This window comes from Mizuhopecten yessoensis, unplaced genomic scaffold (genome assembly GCF_002113885.1).
Source record: "Mizuhopecten yessoensis strain PY_sf001 unplaced genomic scaffold, ASM211388v2 scaffold10083, whole genome shotgun sequence".
In the NCBI taxonomy this organism is placed as follows: Eukaryota; Metazoa; Mollusca; class Bivalvia; order Pectinida; family Pectinidae; genus Mizuhopecten; species Mizuhopecten yessoensis.
Window position 1 is genome coordinate 70,252 of NW_018408370.1, and position 16,850 is coordinate 87,101.

At 35.2% G+C, this 16,850-nt stretch overlaps 1 protein-coding gene across 4 annotated transcripts in view; it reads right to left on the minus strand.

Moving 5' to 3' along the window:
- The window catches only part of LOC110459471, a 99,529-nt gene that overhangs the window by 68,856 nt on the left and 13,823 nt on the right, over nt 1-16,850 (minus strand). The window contains exon 1 of one of the 4 annotated variants that reach the window (XM_021511751.1): nt 14,072-14,162. The exons of the other annotated variants lie outside the window; for them this stretch is intronic. The gene's annotated coding sequence lies outside the window, so the exon portion shown is untranslated. Of the gene's footprint in view, nt 1-14,071; nt 14,163-16,850 lie in introns of those variants that run through there. 4 annotated transcript variants of the gene reach the window in all.

Genomic DNA, 16,850 nt, shown 5'->3' on the forward strand with positions numbered 1-16,850 from the left:
AACCATAGGGCCCATACTATTGATATTAAGCCAAGATCATGTCTGCACGGAGGGCTACACTGTTTGTTCAAATGAATTTGGTCAATATGATTAGAATATTTAAATGTTTTTTTTTCCTGAAAAAAACATTGTTCGGGCAGTAACTGCTGGCAGAAAAGGCTACCAAATATATTAAAGTGAATGACGTGTATTCTACCTCACAAGATTAAATGTTAACCCCCCCCCCCCATATTAAAACAACTTTTTAATAACCAAAATGCGCAGGGTGATTGATTATATGGTAAGACACATGCTGGCATGATAGGCAACCAAGTTTGTTAAAATGAATGAACTTGACTTATATTCCAGGTCACAGGGGTAAGATTTGTTTAAAAACCTTGAAACGACCTCTTCTGAATAACCGTAAGGCCCGGAATATTGGTGTTTGACCAGAACCATGCTTGGATGAAGGGCTACCATTTTTCCCCAAATGAACGACCTTAGCCTATATTCAAGGTCAAAGATGTCAAATATTTTTAAAATTTCAAACCACATCCGCTGAATAACAATTAGGCCCTGAATGTTGGAAGTAGGTGGGCTTTTTTGGCAAGTTGCATACTGAGATGAAGGGGGATACAGTTTGTTCAACGTAATAACCTAGTTCGATTTTCAACGTTACATTGGTCAAATGTGTTTTAAATTGTTTTACATGCTATTTTGAATGCTTTATAGTCTTAAATACTGATATTTTCCCTGCAGATTTATATGAATCAATGCATCGGGTAACACATGTGATAGTAATACCAGGATAGAGATGCAGACCCATTGGGTCTCTTGCTGTTAGCGGATAGGGGATTTGAAAATAACGGTATGTAGCCGACCTTTTCGTATATGCCTTGACATTTCGACAATATCGACAGCTGCCAATACATTAAGTAATACGACTTTGCTTTGGGTGTTCAAAGTTGTATTTGCTTGATGAATCGATCAATTTTGAAATGCATTGTTCTGATTAAATTTTAAAATTTGCAAATGCTATTGTGTTTGTAAAAAAAAGTATGAGTAATCCCAAAAAAAACCAGATGATATATCTATATAGGAGCTGAATTCAAAAATACCGGTGTATATTACAATATACAAATTGAATACTGTAATATTAACTAACAATATGACCAGGTCAACCGTTGTATACTGATAGAAATGATGTGGTGATCATATCTTAAGCAGCGTCACCATGTCCGTTGTTGTATAAGTAGATGTAAGATATGTACCCGACACTTTGATTTATATGCCTTTACTGTTTAAATTTACACGAAGCTGCCAGCTGCCAATATCATCAAAATGCATAGTATTTCGAATTGTATTCGATTGTTCAAAGGTTAATTTGCTTGATGAGTCGACCACGTTCATTTTTGAAATGCAATGTTCTGATTTAAATTTACAAATGCAGTAGCGTTCACTGATCTATGAATCGTTTTGAATGATTGATATAGATGTTGTTTTCTATTTAATTTTCTGTGCTTTTAATTAATCGGATTATACTATTCTGTTGATGGGGTGGTTAGCTAACCACACTTTGAACAAATGTGTCATTTGTATAAATGCGTCCTGTGTCGTGTATTGGATAACGTCTCGGTTGGTTACGTATGTTGATAAGAGGTGGTTTAACGTTACACCTTCTTATAATATAGTTTAATTGTTAGATTGAATTCAATATGTCTGAAAACACAACCCCTCAAGTAATTCTGATTTCAATACTTCAATGCATTGCATTTATGAAAAAAAAAGGTATTNACGAACGTTTTTTCAATTTTTTTTTTTTTTTTTTTTTGTTTGAGATGAGGGAGGTATATTTAACAGGACGCCATGGGTATGTAGAATATACTATATGGTTTTCCGACGAATCCCTTTCATTTCTTGACTTTAATAGATGACCGATATTTTTGGCCAACCATCATCAGATGGTGGGCTATTCAAATTGCCCTTCGTCCGAGGTCCGTTCGCATTCCGTCCTTCCGTCCATAAACAATTCTTGTTAGCGCTATTTCTCAGAAAAATACAGTAGGTATCTTTCTCAAATTTGACATGTAGGTTACCAAATGCCCCTTGTTATGCTAGGACTGATTGGAAAAACAAGATGGCCAAGAAGCGCCTTCTTCAAATATATTCAATTTTGCGAGATAAAGATTGTTAGTGCTAATTCTCAGAAAGGACTGTAGGGATTTTCTCTTTGATATGTAGGTTCCCCTTTGTTTTTACCTACTTTTGAGACTGATGGGATAAGCAAAATGGTCAATTCTTGGCTATCTAGGATTTTGAAATTGAATGCTTGTTATCACTATTGTACATGAGGGATTTTCTCAAATTTGATATGTAGGTTCCTCTCGGTGTGTTGTTGTGCAAGTGTCAGTTTGAGAGTGATCATAAAATCAAGATTGACGCAGGAAGACCTTAACATATATTTCTCATATTGCAATGATTGGTTCACATTAGGAACTGTACTAGTAAGTGCTATCTCACTGATAAAAGATTCCTGTAACTCTCTCGTTCTGAGTTAGATATAAACGATTCGTAGACTTGTTCGGTCAGCCGACCAGCACACAAATTAGTTTTGAGAAAGTAACACACAACAGTTTTAGAAAACTAGGAAGAGATAGAATATCGCTGACCTCGACAAATGAAAATATAATTTTTCATTGCTATAGACTATTTCAAATCGATACATAACTTGAACCATCTCTTTTGACCGGTTTGTGAAGTTCCGTTTCACAAATTAATCATAGTATAAACATAAAAGTAAATTAATTATAAAAGATGTTATCTGTCTCATAATCATTTGCGTGAGATAAAATAGAGCGATACAAAAAATGTTGTTTCTAACTAATGAAATAGTAGACATCAAAGCAATACGTTCCTAGTAGCATATTCTTAATCTGATATCGGAAGTAAACAATATGACTAATTCCTTAAAAAGCGTAACCGAATCATCCAATACATATGCCATGTTTGTATGGGTTTAACGTCTTCGCAACAGACAGGGTCATATAAGGACGGGCGCCTAAGGGCATACTGCTTAGTTGCGTCATGACTGTAGCTATACATTCCGTCCTTGACTCTAGGTTAAAGGGGTAAACTAAAGCAAAAAGTCCTTATGGATTCATATGAAGAAGTGAAATGCATAAAAGTCGTAATGTTTTTGCTAGCATACTTAAATGACTTCTTCTCTATAACTAAGTGCACCGGGTTGATGATATTAAGGATGTTTTCAACGTAATGATTTTGTTTGCCTATCAAAGTCACGGCGATACAATGTGTTAGAATATTGTAACAGGTTTTTTGAATGACCAATAGTCAAAGATAAGGATTTTATCCTATAGCTTTATCTATATCTAAATTGATACTGAGTATCCCTGGCCCACTATGATTCAATGTTGTATAAGCCATGCCCCACTCTGAAAAGGGGTGCCTATGCCATGATATTTCAGTGAGATGGCGCTATGGAGTCGATATCGGATTCGCGCTGTCACAGGGAAGAAAAATCACCAACATGAAATGTATCCGGCACACATGCACACGTGGTCAAGAACATGGAGGCGCGTCATAAAATGACCTTAGCTTTTAATATAACGTTTAACAAAATAAAAACAAATCAGCCGAATGGGAACTGAGGGATGGAACCCGACAAAGCAATGGTATTACAGAGAGACAGAGCCTATAATTGGAAATATTTGTAGAAAAGTGTTATATATTTTGCTATGATTAATTATTGAGTGATTCAGGCCTTCTTGGCCTCTTGTTCACTAAGTGCACGATTCCATCATTATCAAGCTATATTGAATAATTCGTCCCTGGACCAGTTCAGAAATATAACCCCTAAGGAGTCATTAATAATCATTTTTGAAATGGAAGTTTTTGTGAATTTTTATAATATATAAATGGTGTTTTTATCTATTCATGAATTGAGAATATGATTATTTTTCTCAATGTTTATTAGTGCATCATATCACAACTTTACGTTAACGTTTTGTGAAGCTAGCAATGCTTTGAACATGTACATTTTGGTTTAAAACACTGTCCCGTAGTTGTATTATATGATAACGTATCGGTTGACTGCGTTTAGTGATAAGAAGCGGTGTAACGTTACATTTTACGGATATAGTTAAGTGGTAACATTGAAAATAGCATGTTTTGACACACGTTCCTACAATCTATTCTTATGTTTAATTTTTCAATTGATTTACTGATGAAAAGCGGCATTTTTCGACGTGTCCTTAAAAATTGGTTTTTATGGGAGATAACCACGATAGCCAATCAGTCTATTACATGATTGGTTACATAAATGATATTTAAAGGTTCCAAATCAAATACCTTGTATTTCAGTAGTATAATTATACCCGCGCACCGAAGTATGGGGGTATACTTCATTTAGTTTGTCTGTCCGTCTGTCTGTTCGTAAAAAACATATTTGTCCGGAAAACTATTTCGAAAGAAATGGACCAATTTTAACGAAAGTTTCTAATATTAAAAACCACCACCTACACTTGTGGATCCAGGTATTTTTTGTTCATTCCGTCAGGCCTCTGTCTATTTATGTCTCCCTAGGATAACACCGGATTTTGCGAGTACATAAATTCCCAAACAACCAAACACCATGCGAGTTCACTGTATAAGTGTTTTTTTTTTTGCGGTGGGGTGTCATAAAGAGCTGTTCCCCACATGAACTTAACTGTTGCGAGGACGCTTAACTCTAAATAAATCAGTCAGTGAATATTTTACATGCCATATCACTTGTGTACTTACAGACCCTGGACCGTTTTTCTTTACCAAAAGTGCTTTACGTTTGCGTTGCGTTTCCGTTGCATTTCCGTTGCATTTGCGTTGACCGTTTGATGTGTGTTTTAAAGTTAGCGTTGAATGTGTGTTGAATATCCGTTTTGCTGGTTATTTAAGAAAACGATAGATGGCTATGTACAGGTTATTTTAAGAATATGAGAGTGCTGAAATGTTTTTATATACAAATGAAATAGATAATGCATGAAATCATCGATTTGGAGGTTATGCAATTACTTATATATATATGTATTCGAATAGTTAATGGATGTATTTCTTTACACGTACCTTAATCGGCCAGTAAAATTATAAGAAGAAAATAATTCAGTAACGAGTTGTTTGTATATTCTAGATATTTAATGTTTATATTTATATCATTCTGTTCATATGAATATATGAATCGAATTCAACTTAATCTATAAATACTACTATCACTGCACGCATGGGCTGATGGTTTCGTAATGACACCAGGGTTGTATGGATTGAAGAGAGGCTTATAATTAGTGCGTCTAAACGGCGAGTTTCATTTTATATAATATTTGTAGTTTTATCTGTATGTGTATGCTTTTTCGTTAATTTTCTTGTCTATATTGTGGGTTTTGTTTACGTCTAGGTCGATGTGTGTAAGGCCTGCGCTCGACTCGCAATATGTATAGCGGTTGCTTCCTGTGAGGTTTGAGAGGTACAATGCCCCTGTCAACATTGACAATGAATAGATTTTGATTACGCCATTGATAAATTATTGAAACCTAGCAATTTTACTACAGTAGTTGTGTATTCGGTATTTCTTTAGGCTGAATTAAGAGTACAACTTATTATAGATTTCTAATATTTAACAAAATAGTGATGGGTATTCAAATAAGTATTTAAATATTGAAAAGACTAATACAGATGGTGGTAAAGGAATTATAGGTGGTGTAGAGGGTATAGGTGGTATATGAAGTAAATATGATGTAGGAGGGCATAGTTGGTATAGGAAGTAAATGTGATGTAGGAGGATATAGTTAGTTAAGGTGATTTATGAGGGTATATGTGGTTTAGGAAGTTTACGTGATGAAGGCGGGTAAAGTTTGTTAAGTAAGTAAAGGTGATGTAGGAAGGCTTATGTTGTATATGAGGTAAATATAATGTCGGAAGAAAAGTTCATGTAGGAGGCTATAGGTGGTTTAGGAAGTATATACGATGTAGGGGGATTTATGTGGTGTATGAAGTACAGGTGATGTAGGAGGATATAGTTAATTAAGCTGATGTAGGAAGGTATATGTGGTATAGGAAGTATAGGTGGTATAGGAAGAATATATGACGTATGATGGCATAGGTGGTATATGGAGTATATGTGACATAGGAAGAAGAGATGATGTAGGAGGGTATTGGTGGTATATGAAGTAAAGATGATGTAGGAGGGTATTGGTGGGAAATGAAATTAAGGTGTCGCAGGAGGATATAGAAAGTAAAGGTGAGATAGGAGGGTATATGTGGTATAGGAGGTAAATGTGATGTAGGAGGCTATAGGTGGTTTAGGAAATATAGATAAGGTAGAGGATACATGTGGTATAGGAAGTATAGATGACGTAGGGGGTATAGATGATGTAGTAGGGTTTAGGTGATTATAGGAAGTATATGTGATGTAGGTGGGTAAAGGTGTTCTAAAAGGGTTATGGTGGTCGGTCTATGAAGTTATGGTAACGTAGGAATGTATATGAATAGATGATGTATGAAGGTATAGGTTGTATAGGAAGCACATGTGATGTAGTCGGGTATAGATGGTATAGGAAGTGAATAGGCTGTAGAATGGTAAATGTGGTATATGGAGTAAAGGTGGTATAGGAAGACTAGATGACGTAGGAGGGTATAGGTGGTATATGAAATATATGTTGTAAAGGGAGAATACAAGACGTAGGAGGGTATAGGTTGTATATAAATTATTGGTGGTATAGGAAGTAGAAATGATGTAGGAGGGTATAGGTGGTGTATGAAGTAAAGATGATGTAAGAGGGTATTGGTGGGAAATGAAATGCGGGTGTCGCATGAGGGTATAGAAAGTAAAGGTGAGGTAGGAGGGTATATGTGGTATAGGAAGTAAATGTGATATAGGAGGATATAGTTATTTCAAGTGATTTAGGAGGGTATATGTGGTGTGGGAAGTATATGTGATGTAGGAGGGTAAATTTTGTTTAGTAAGTAAAGGTGATGTAGGAAGGTATATGTGGTATATGAAGTAAATATGATGTCGAAAGTATAGTTGATGTAGGAGGATATAGGTGGTTTAGGAAGTATAGATGACGTAGGAGGGTATAGGTGGTGTATGAGGGTATATATGATGTAGTAAGGTATAGGTGTTGTAAGAGGGTTTAGATGATGTAGGAGGGTATAGGTCGAAATTGCGAGTGATTATCTCGAAATTGAGGGTTGTTATCTCGAAATTTCGAGTTAGCAACACGAAAAAATAAATAAATATGTATATGGTGCCCTTATGCTCTTCCATTTAATTTTGTTTACCTAACATTAAAAAATATTTTCACAATATATACGCTCTCGGTTGTTTAGAGAGTCTTTTGCTATTTTGATATAGGTATCAAGGACAACCCTGGATTGTTTTGTAACAAAACCCGGATGGTTTTATCTGTTGCGTGCTCGTTAACACCCAAACAGTAAACGCGTTATTACTTGTTTAAATAAAATGTATTTAAAATAAAATGTGTACGGCAATATAACGCTAAAACTAGAAATCGGATTAACCGTTTGTGACCGTGTAGATTCCTTTAAATCGAATACAAATCGATAGCCCTTTATCCAAACATGTTACTGGTTAAATCTCAACATACGGTTCTTCAATTTTTTTATTAAAAGGTTTAAAACATATTTGGACCATATGCGCATGAAATAAAGGCAAAGGTTATTCATTTTGAAGACCTTTTGTAGCACTTTATCAGAACATGGTACTGGCGAAATACCAGCATTCAAAGCCTAATGATTATTCAGAAGAAGTCGTTCAAATATTTTAAACGTATTTAGAGAGGCCTTTGCTATTTTGATATAGGTAGCAAGGTCTTGTTAAACACCCCTGGATCTTTTTGAAACAAAACCAGGATGATTTTAGCTGTCGTGTGCTCGTTAACACCCAAACAAACAAACGCATTATTACTTGTTTAAATAAAATATATTTAAAATAAAATGTGTACGGTGATATAACGATCAAACTAGAATTCGAATTAACCGTTTGTGTCCGTGTAGATTCCTTAATTGACCTTATACTTTATTTAAACGCTACATCCATGTTGATTTTGGTTTCGGTTGTGTTTGATTAAGTTCAGGTCACTTCAGGAAGTATTTCCATATACGTAATGATTGTACGTAATGTGTGCTTCAGTTGAGCGTCCTATACGAGTTTCTAAGTTTCGCTAGTTAATGCAATGCCAGAATAATGTGGCCGGGTGGAATGCTATGCTGGTTGCCTTTAGAGGCATTTACACTAACAAACCTTGCATGCATGCACATACATAAACGACCGCACTTGATAACCTTAAACAAATGATAGAAAACCGAAACAATTTTGTCTGGTTTTTTTTATTAACGTCCTATTAACAGCTTAGATGATTAAAGGACGTATATCGATGTGTGTTGTGTAAGCGAGTAGGTGTGTTTGTGTAGCGGAGACAGGGTATGCTTGTTTACTTACCTCCTTGTGGAAGCGCGGATCTGATGCCAACTTGATAGTGCGATCTAACATGAAATACCCAGCACAGCATTCCGCCCTTTCACATTATACTGACAACTGTTGAAGCAGGTGTTGCCATTAACCTAATGCGGAACGTTAAGCAAGGAATAACAAATATCGTTCTTGAATGACTTTAATTGGCATGCCCCGAAACAATGCGGAAATGCTACGGAAACGCTACGCAGGTAATAGTACAGAATGACTACAGAATTGCTACGCAACGATACGCTGAAAGTGAAACAGTGAATCTGTACTGGTCTGTACAAACGGTTCCTATTCGAACGCAGGACGGACGCTAACCGAACAGGGAATGGACTATTCCGTTTTGAATACTTGGCCGTAATTTTAACTGTATCGCATGTAGTATAAATGACCGATCGGATAAAGTACTCATGTCGTCGGCATGGTGTTACAGTATTGTAGCATTCAAAATTAAGCATCGGACCCACAATTGTAAGGAGGTCGCCAACATATCTCTCAACCAAACGCGCCTACATTATGCACATGCTAAACAATAACGAAAATCCCACATGGAAACACTTCATTAAATGATCCACCTGTTCACTTGACGCTTCATCGATTACTATGCTTCCCCATAACCAATCAAATATAGTTTTACATTAAAATTGTAACACAATAACTGATACTGTATCACATTTGTGATATAGCTATTTTGTTCCCCACACTTGAGGTTATCTATTCGGGCAATATCGTTTATCTTATACAACAATTTTTATTCATATGTGATTGCAAAGTTTCTATCAATTCAGCGAAATATCATTCGAAGAAATGAATTGTACTTGATGCACTATTTTATTCAAGATTAGAACAAAATGTTCATAAAAGTACATAAAAATCATATGATAAAATAAAACATGTTTAAGCAAAAAAACAGAGAAGAATTAATTTGGCTAGTTAAAGGGCAAAATTCAACGGGAATAGAGCTACGTCAGAAAGTATTAAGAACTTCAATAAGAGGCCAAAGGGGCCTTCGTTACTCACTTGGTATTAATCTCAAATGTTTAACCTGAAACGTGTTCTAAAATAAAGCAGCATGACAAATACTAGTAGTTATGACAATAAATCATTCGAAAGAACCCGTTAACAAAATTAAACACATTTGATCCCTGGGAATTAGAAAGTTGAACAAGGTAATTACATTGAACAAACGTTATAGCCTTTCATTTTAGCATGCAACGTGCCAAATTTAACCGCTTTTTAAATACGGATCAATGTATATTGAGATTAGGTCATTAAAATAAATAAACACATATGAGCATGGCCCTGACAAGATATCACTATTCTGAGACTAAGCGTTTTTCAGAAGATAGCGCTTTAAGGGTTAACACATATTTGACCCCTTTGACCTTGAATATATGTCAAGGTCATTATTTTGAACAAAGTTTGTAGCCCTCCAACAGAGCATGCTACTAACCAGATATTTACATTCTGGGCCTAAGCATTATTCAGAAGTGTTCTTTTTATTATTTAGTTGATCCCTGAGACCTTGCCTATAAGTCATGGTCATTCATTTGAAGATGCTTAGTAACCTTTAAACCCAGCATATTACTGGCCACATAACATCACCCAGGATTTTTGGTTATTCAGAAGAAGTCGTTTTTAGGTTTTAAACATATTTTACCCCTTTGACCTTGAATATAGGTCATAGCTATTCTTTTTAACAAATTGTGTTGCCTTAAATCCTAGCATGCTACTGGAACACTAGCATCAGCTCAGGCATTTTGATGATTCAGAAGAAATGGTTTTAGGTTTTAAACATAGTTTACCCTTTCTTTGAGTTTGAATTTAAATCCAAGGTCATTTATTTGAACAAAACTTGGTAGGCTTTCATCAAAACATGATACTGGTCAATTATCAACATTGCAGGCCTTTGTGTAAATCAGACGTCGCTTTAGGATTTAAAAATGATTTGACACATGTAACCTTGCATATGAGTCAAGGTCAAGCATTTCAAAAAGCTCAGTAGCTCTTTATCCCAACATTTTACTGGCCACATATCATCAGTCTGGGTTTTTTGATTAAAATCAATTATAATTTTGATATAATGAAGAAGTTGTTAAAGGTTCTAAACTTTTTTGACCCCTTCTGTGACCTCGGATATAGGTCAAGGAAGTTTATTTGAACAAACTTGGTTGCCCTTCATGCAAGCATGTTACTGGCCAAATGTCATCATCCTGGGCCTTTCGTTTTATCAAATAGAAGTTGTTTCAATGGTGTTTTGTCTTTGATAACTGAACCCTGTGACACTGAATATATTTCAAGGCAATCGATTTAAACAAACTTAGTATTCTTTGAACTCAGCATGTTATTTCTTGAATATCATCAGATTTGGTCTTTTGAATATTCTGAAAAAAGTTGTTAAACTATTTTAACATATTTGGCAGTCCTTCATTCCAGCATACTACTGGCTACATACCATCACACTAGGCCTCACGGTTACTGAGGAAAAGTGGTTTAAAGTAAAAAGTTGACGCCGGGTGGATCCCGCACCACGGCATACGCTCACATGACTATTTGAGACAGGTGAGCTAAAAAGGAGAAGAGAATATAATCATACATAAGTAAATACCATAGTAAAAGAGTCCATAGATACAATGGTAGGGAAGCGCCTCAGTACACTAAGACAAGTCTTAAAAGGAACCCTCTTAAGGCCCCTTGCTATGCATGCAAGTTAGAAAGAAGCACTAGGTATGTACAAGTCAGTGTAGACATTCATGAGGTTAAACACGGTATACACTGCAGTTTGTGTCGGTCGTCTATACCTTTTCAACTCAGATAATGAGCTTAATTGTCCATGATAATGAGTTGTCTTTCTTTAAATATGAACCATTAAACGAGACGAACTTCAGTTACAATCACACCATTAACTGTATATATGTATATTTTTTTTTTATTTATATATTCAAATGGATCAATTCTTTTTTATTTACAACCCTTGACGTTTATACATTTTGTTTTGAGCTTAAACATATTTTAAGAGCCAGGGTAAAATAAAAATAAATATTTAGGGCGAAAGAGTCGAAAAAGTAACATATATACTTGCACAGATTTAACACATGCAGGGAAGTCCCTACATCAGCTTAGCTTTGTATAGAACACTAAACCAACTTATATGGGCAACAGGTGAAAACAATGGATCAAAGGGAGATCATGGAGCCAACCATCGTATGATGTTCATTGTGTGTTTTTTTTTTATAAAATTAATTTCCTATCTGTAAGCTTATTGTCATGCATGTGTTGAACAATATAACGTCATTATTATGACGGGTTTTTTTTCGGTACAGTTTCAGTGCTATTAACATGTGATTAATAACATTTAATTTATCTTTGCCATGCAGTGATATATTTTACAGTGAATTAAATTGCTGTTGGTGTATTTTCACATCTTTTACACCTATTCATCTTTAGTTTGATATATTCTTGGTTTTGCAAAAGTCTATTGTAACGGTGTTGTTTGGTCATGACTAACATATAATATTGTTTGACCTTTCAACACTACAAAACAATATAAACTGGGTTTTATAAACAAAAAACACATTTTTTGGTATCTTTTGATATATGAATGACAAAGTGGTATTAAGTTTTTCACGAACTTTCATTATAATCTTAAAAATCGAGAAAACGTTAAGGCCAAATATGTCTGTTAATCATGGACCATAGGACCCATGTTTGATAACTGTTCGGAGTCGATACATAAGACCCCGAACTTTCATTTCAATGTGTGGGAAACCGTGTGGTTGATACGAGAAAATTAAAAAAAGATGTAGAAACGGATTTTCACATTTAAAGTCCCTTGCTTCGTTTTGGGAATCTTGATAAAACCCACTGCAATACCGTGCCGCAGGCTTCCTAGCACACCATTCCGCCTGGTCACATTATATTGACAACGGTTGAACAAGTTGTTACCATCACCCTAAATACTGAACATTAAACAGGTGACCGGGCTGAAAAAAATACCTGCTAGCCAATATTTTGAAATATTGGCAGTATAGTATATATTGCTTTGAAATCAAGGTAAGCGAAACAAAAAATCTTTGAAGAAGTAAAAAGAAATATAAAGATCCCAAATATTGTTATGTGTACCGCATATTCAAATGGTCACCTTTGTGTCTACAAGTGGTGGGCACAAACACAAAATCCGACTCTACGGAGGGTTTCAACATTGCCAGTCTTAAATTATTCAACGGCCAACTACATGTGTCTTCTTTTCTCAACCTCCAACCTGCAGGAATGTTTACCGTGCTTGGTGTCTGCTGCGTATAATTCAGTTATATAGCACTAACAGTTGGCATTAGATTCAAGATATCGCACAAAGAAAAATGCACTTAAATTCAGCCTGCAGGGCATGAACACGCTTACATTACACAAATTTGAGTGACGTTATTACCCCAGCGATTGATAAGACGTTATCCTATTCTTTTTATTTCTGAAAAACCTTAAAATGACAAATGCGCAACTATGGGCCAAATAAAATAAAATAATGAAATTGAAGAAGGATCTGTCAAGTAGTGTTTTGTGAAAAAAGCCAACAACCTTTAACTTTCAAAATTCAGCATTTTCGCCTGTCGGCTATATTGGTTATGCAATCAATCCCTATATCCAATATGCACCATGGGGAAATATGTCAAATATCAGCAAGCCTTCATGAGAAATAGCACTTACAATATCTAACTCTCAAATTGAAGATGGCCACTTGTCGGCCATCTTTGATTAATCAGTCCTAAAGTCCAATATGCACAACTACCGATCATGATCACCTACATCTAAAATATTTAAGATATCTCTCAAATTCTTCGTGATCAATAGCATTACCTAACAATTTAGTTTAATATAGATGCCTTTAGGCAATCATAGTTTTTTACTATCAGTTCCATTCAATTCTAAGGACAATGCGGAACCTACTACTGGTATATGAAAAATACCCCCCCCCCAAACTTTTGATAAAAGGCGCTAAGAAGAATTATGATAAGCCCTACATCCGATGGTGGTGTGTAAAAAGCGATGTTTTAATAGTTTCACATGATTAAACTCGCATATTAACATGCAGAGGGAAACAGCACGCCTCATTTCCCCGAACCTGCAGGTGTAACCCGCCAGGACTTTAACCTAATTTGAAAAAAAGAATATCCTAACGTCAGAAAGGGACCATCAGTGTATAAACCAAGGCTGTTCTCTCTAGCAGTAAAGGCCCGGAACCCATGGTAGTTTTACGGATATTTTCCTTTAGTGCAAATTAGATATGTTTACCGAACCTGTTGTAGTCATTTAATGAAGATAATGATCTATTGAGCATATAGGTTGGGCCAAATAGGCCAAAAAGTGTATGGATCCGATATTCACTGCATATTTTTACCTGACTCTCAAGTTTTCAATATATAATGAAACGTGCAGCTGTCGTTTTATGAATGAGCATAGATATAAATATTAACATTATTTTGAAATGCATGAAATACGAAAAGGGGGGAATGTAATTTCACACTAAATAAGCAACTGTTATTTAAAATATACATATAAGGTACTTACAATTATGCTGCATGTAAATCCACGTAGGTTTTGTATATGACAGAGTAGTTATAATCACTAACTTGCCTTGTCTACCGGAACGCGGACGGCGCTGTTACAACTATTTGAATAGTTTAAAAATAATAACTGATCGAAGCGTTATTGTCTGGAGATAAGAGATACCTTTGGTGTAAAACAAAAAGAACATGTTCGACTTGTTTTATTCCTGAGTCGTTAACATTCAAACTTCGCAAGACTATATATCTAAGCCTTGTTATTGTTAATGAATTAATGAATACAATAATGCTCGGTAGTCACATAAGTCTTTGTCTTGTGGAATGGTAGACTGTATCTATACAGTATCATGCTGGCAGAAAGGGTAATAAAATATGTCAATATGAATGACCTTGACGTATATTCCAGGCAACAGGGGTCAAATATTAAAAAATAAGTTAAAGCAACTTCTTAATAACCAAAATGTCCAGGGTGATACTATTTGGCAAGAAACATGCAGACATTAGGGGCTACACAGTTTGTTGAAATGAATGATCTTAATTTATATTCAAGGTCACAGAGATTCAATATGGTTAAAATCTTGAATCGACTTCTGAATAACCATTAGGTCAAGAATGTCGATATTTGGCCAGTAGCATACCTGTATAAAGGGCTACATTGTTTGTATAAATGAATGGTGGCATTATGTTTAAAATATTTAAATGATTGTTTTCTGAGTAATCATACTTTGGGCAGTAACTGCAGGCAGAAAGGGATACCAAACCTGTCAAAATGAATGACGTGTAATCTAACTCACAGGAGTCAAATGTTTAAAAAAACATATATTCGAATAACTTATGAATAACCAAAATGACCAGGGTGATGATATATGGTTAGAAACATGCTGGCCTGAAGGGCTACCAAGTCTGTTAAAATTAATGAACTTGACTTATACTCAAGGTCACCGGGGTCAGATATGATTAAAATCTTTAAACCACTTCTTCTGAATAACCATTAGGCCCTGCACGTTGGAACTAGGGTAGTGACATTTGGCAAGTTGCATGTTTAGATGAAGGGCTATCCTGTTTGTTCAACGTAATAACCTTGTTCGACTTTGAACGTAACAGGGGTCAAATGTGTTTAAATTTTCAACAGGTTCTTTTGAATGATTTATAGTCATAGCTAATGGTATTTTGCATGTGGCTTTCTTTTAGTCCACTTTTAAGGTTGCTGTAAGCGGGTAGGAGATTCAAAAATTACGGTAAATAGCCGGCCTTTTTTGTAAGTAACTTTCGACAATACCGACAGCTGCTAATGCATTAAGTACTTCGACCTGGCTTCGGTTGTTCAACGATTTGTTTGCTTGATGAGTCGATACTGATGATTTTTGAAATGCAATGTTCTGATTAAATTTTAAATAAAATTTCGAATGATGTTGTGTTTGTAATGTTTTACAACAGACGTTGTTTCATATTCCATTTTCTATGCTTTAACCAAGCTTTAAAACACATGACCTTAGGGTAAACATGTTTTATCTACTTTTATTGGCCTTTATGACCTCCTTTGTGCTGATAGACCGTTAAAAATAAAAAATAAAATTGTACAACAAATGAACGTTTTCCATGAATATACAATTGTTCATGATAATGACGTTAAATAATTACTAAAATAATATACAAGATTTGACATAGCGCCCTATCTAGCTAGAATAAGCCACATTTAAGCACCTTACAGTACATAGAAATACAATTAGCATATGCATTAATCAATACAATTATTGAGTAGGTCGAGTTGCTGCTTTACCAGGAATTAAGTGCTAGTCTTATGCCACCTGGCTAATATCCCCCTGTGTGTTTTTTGTCTGCGTGTGTGCAAGATATGTATTGTAATCTGTTTGTAGTGGGACCATGCTTTTAACGGTATCATTTATACTGCCACCTCACTTGAATGATACAGCACAGATTACGCAACATCCTTCCTAGACAATTTAAAACTCCACCTGGGTTATTGGAGTGGCATTAAACGCCTGCTTCCCTTAAAGTGGACAGTAAAGGAAATGTGTATACGTATTAAAATTAACCAAGTATGAGTAATCCAAATATAAACACGAATGATATAACAGTATAGGAGTTTAATTTAGAAACGCCGGTGTATATTACAATATAAAAACTGAATATTGTACTATTAACTTACAATTTGACCAGGTCAATCGTTGTATACAGATACAAATGATGTGATACAAAATAATGAAGAGGCGTCATCATGCCCGTCGAAGTACAATCAGGTGCGAGCTATTACAATAACGGTATGTACCCGAGGTTTTGATCCATGTGCCTTTATTGTTGAAATTGCAACGATGCCGCAAGCTGCCAATATCATCAAAACACATTTCAAGTATTTCGAATTTTGTTCGGTTGTTCAAAGTGTTATTTGTTTGATGAGCTGATTATGATGCTCTTTGAAATTCAATCTTCTGAATAAAATTTACAAATGCAATTGTGTTTTCTGATCTTGGCATCGTATTGGATTGTTTCATATCTATGTTGTTTTATATTTCATTTTCTAAGCTTTTAATTATTCGGATCATATCGTTATGTTGATGTGTTGTTAAGCTAACCACGCTTTCAACACACGGGCCAATTGTACAAATGCGTCCTGTGTCGTGCATTTGAGAACGTCTCGGTTGGTTACGTGTGATGATAAGAGGTGGTTTAACGTTACACCTTTTAATGATAGAGTTTAGTTGTTAAATTAAATTTAATATGTCTGAACACACAACGCCTAATTAATTTTTATCTCAATATTT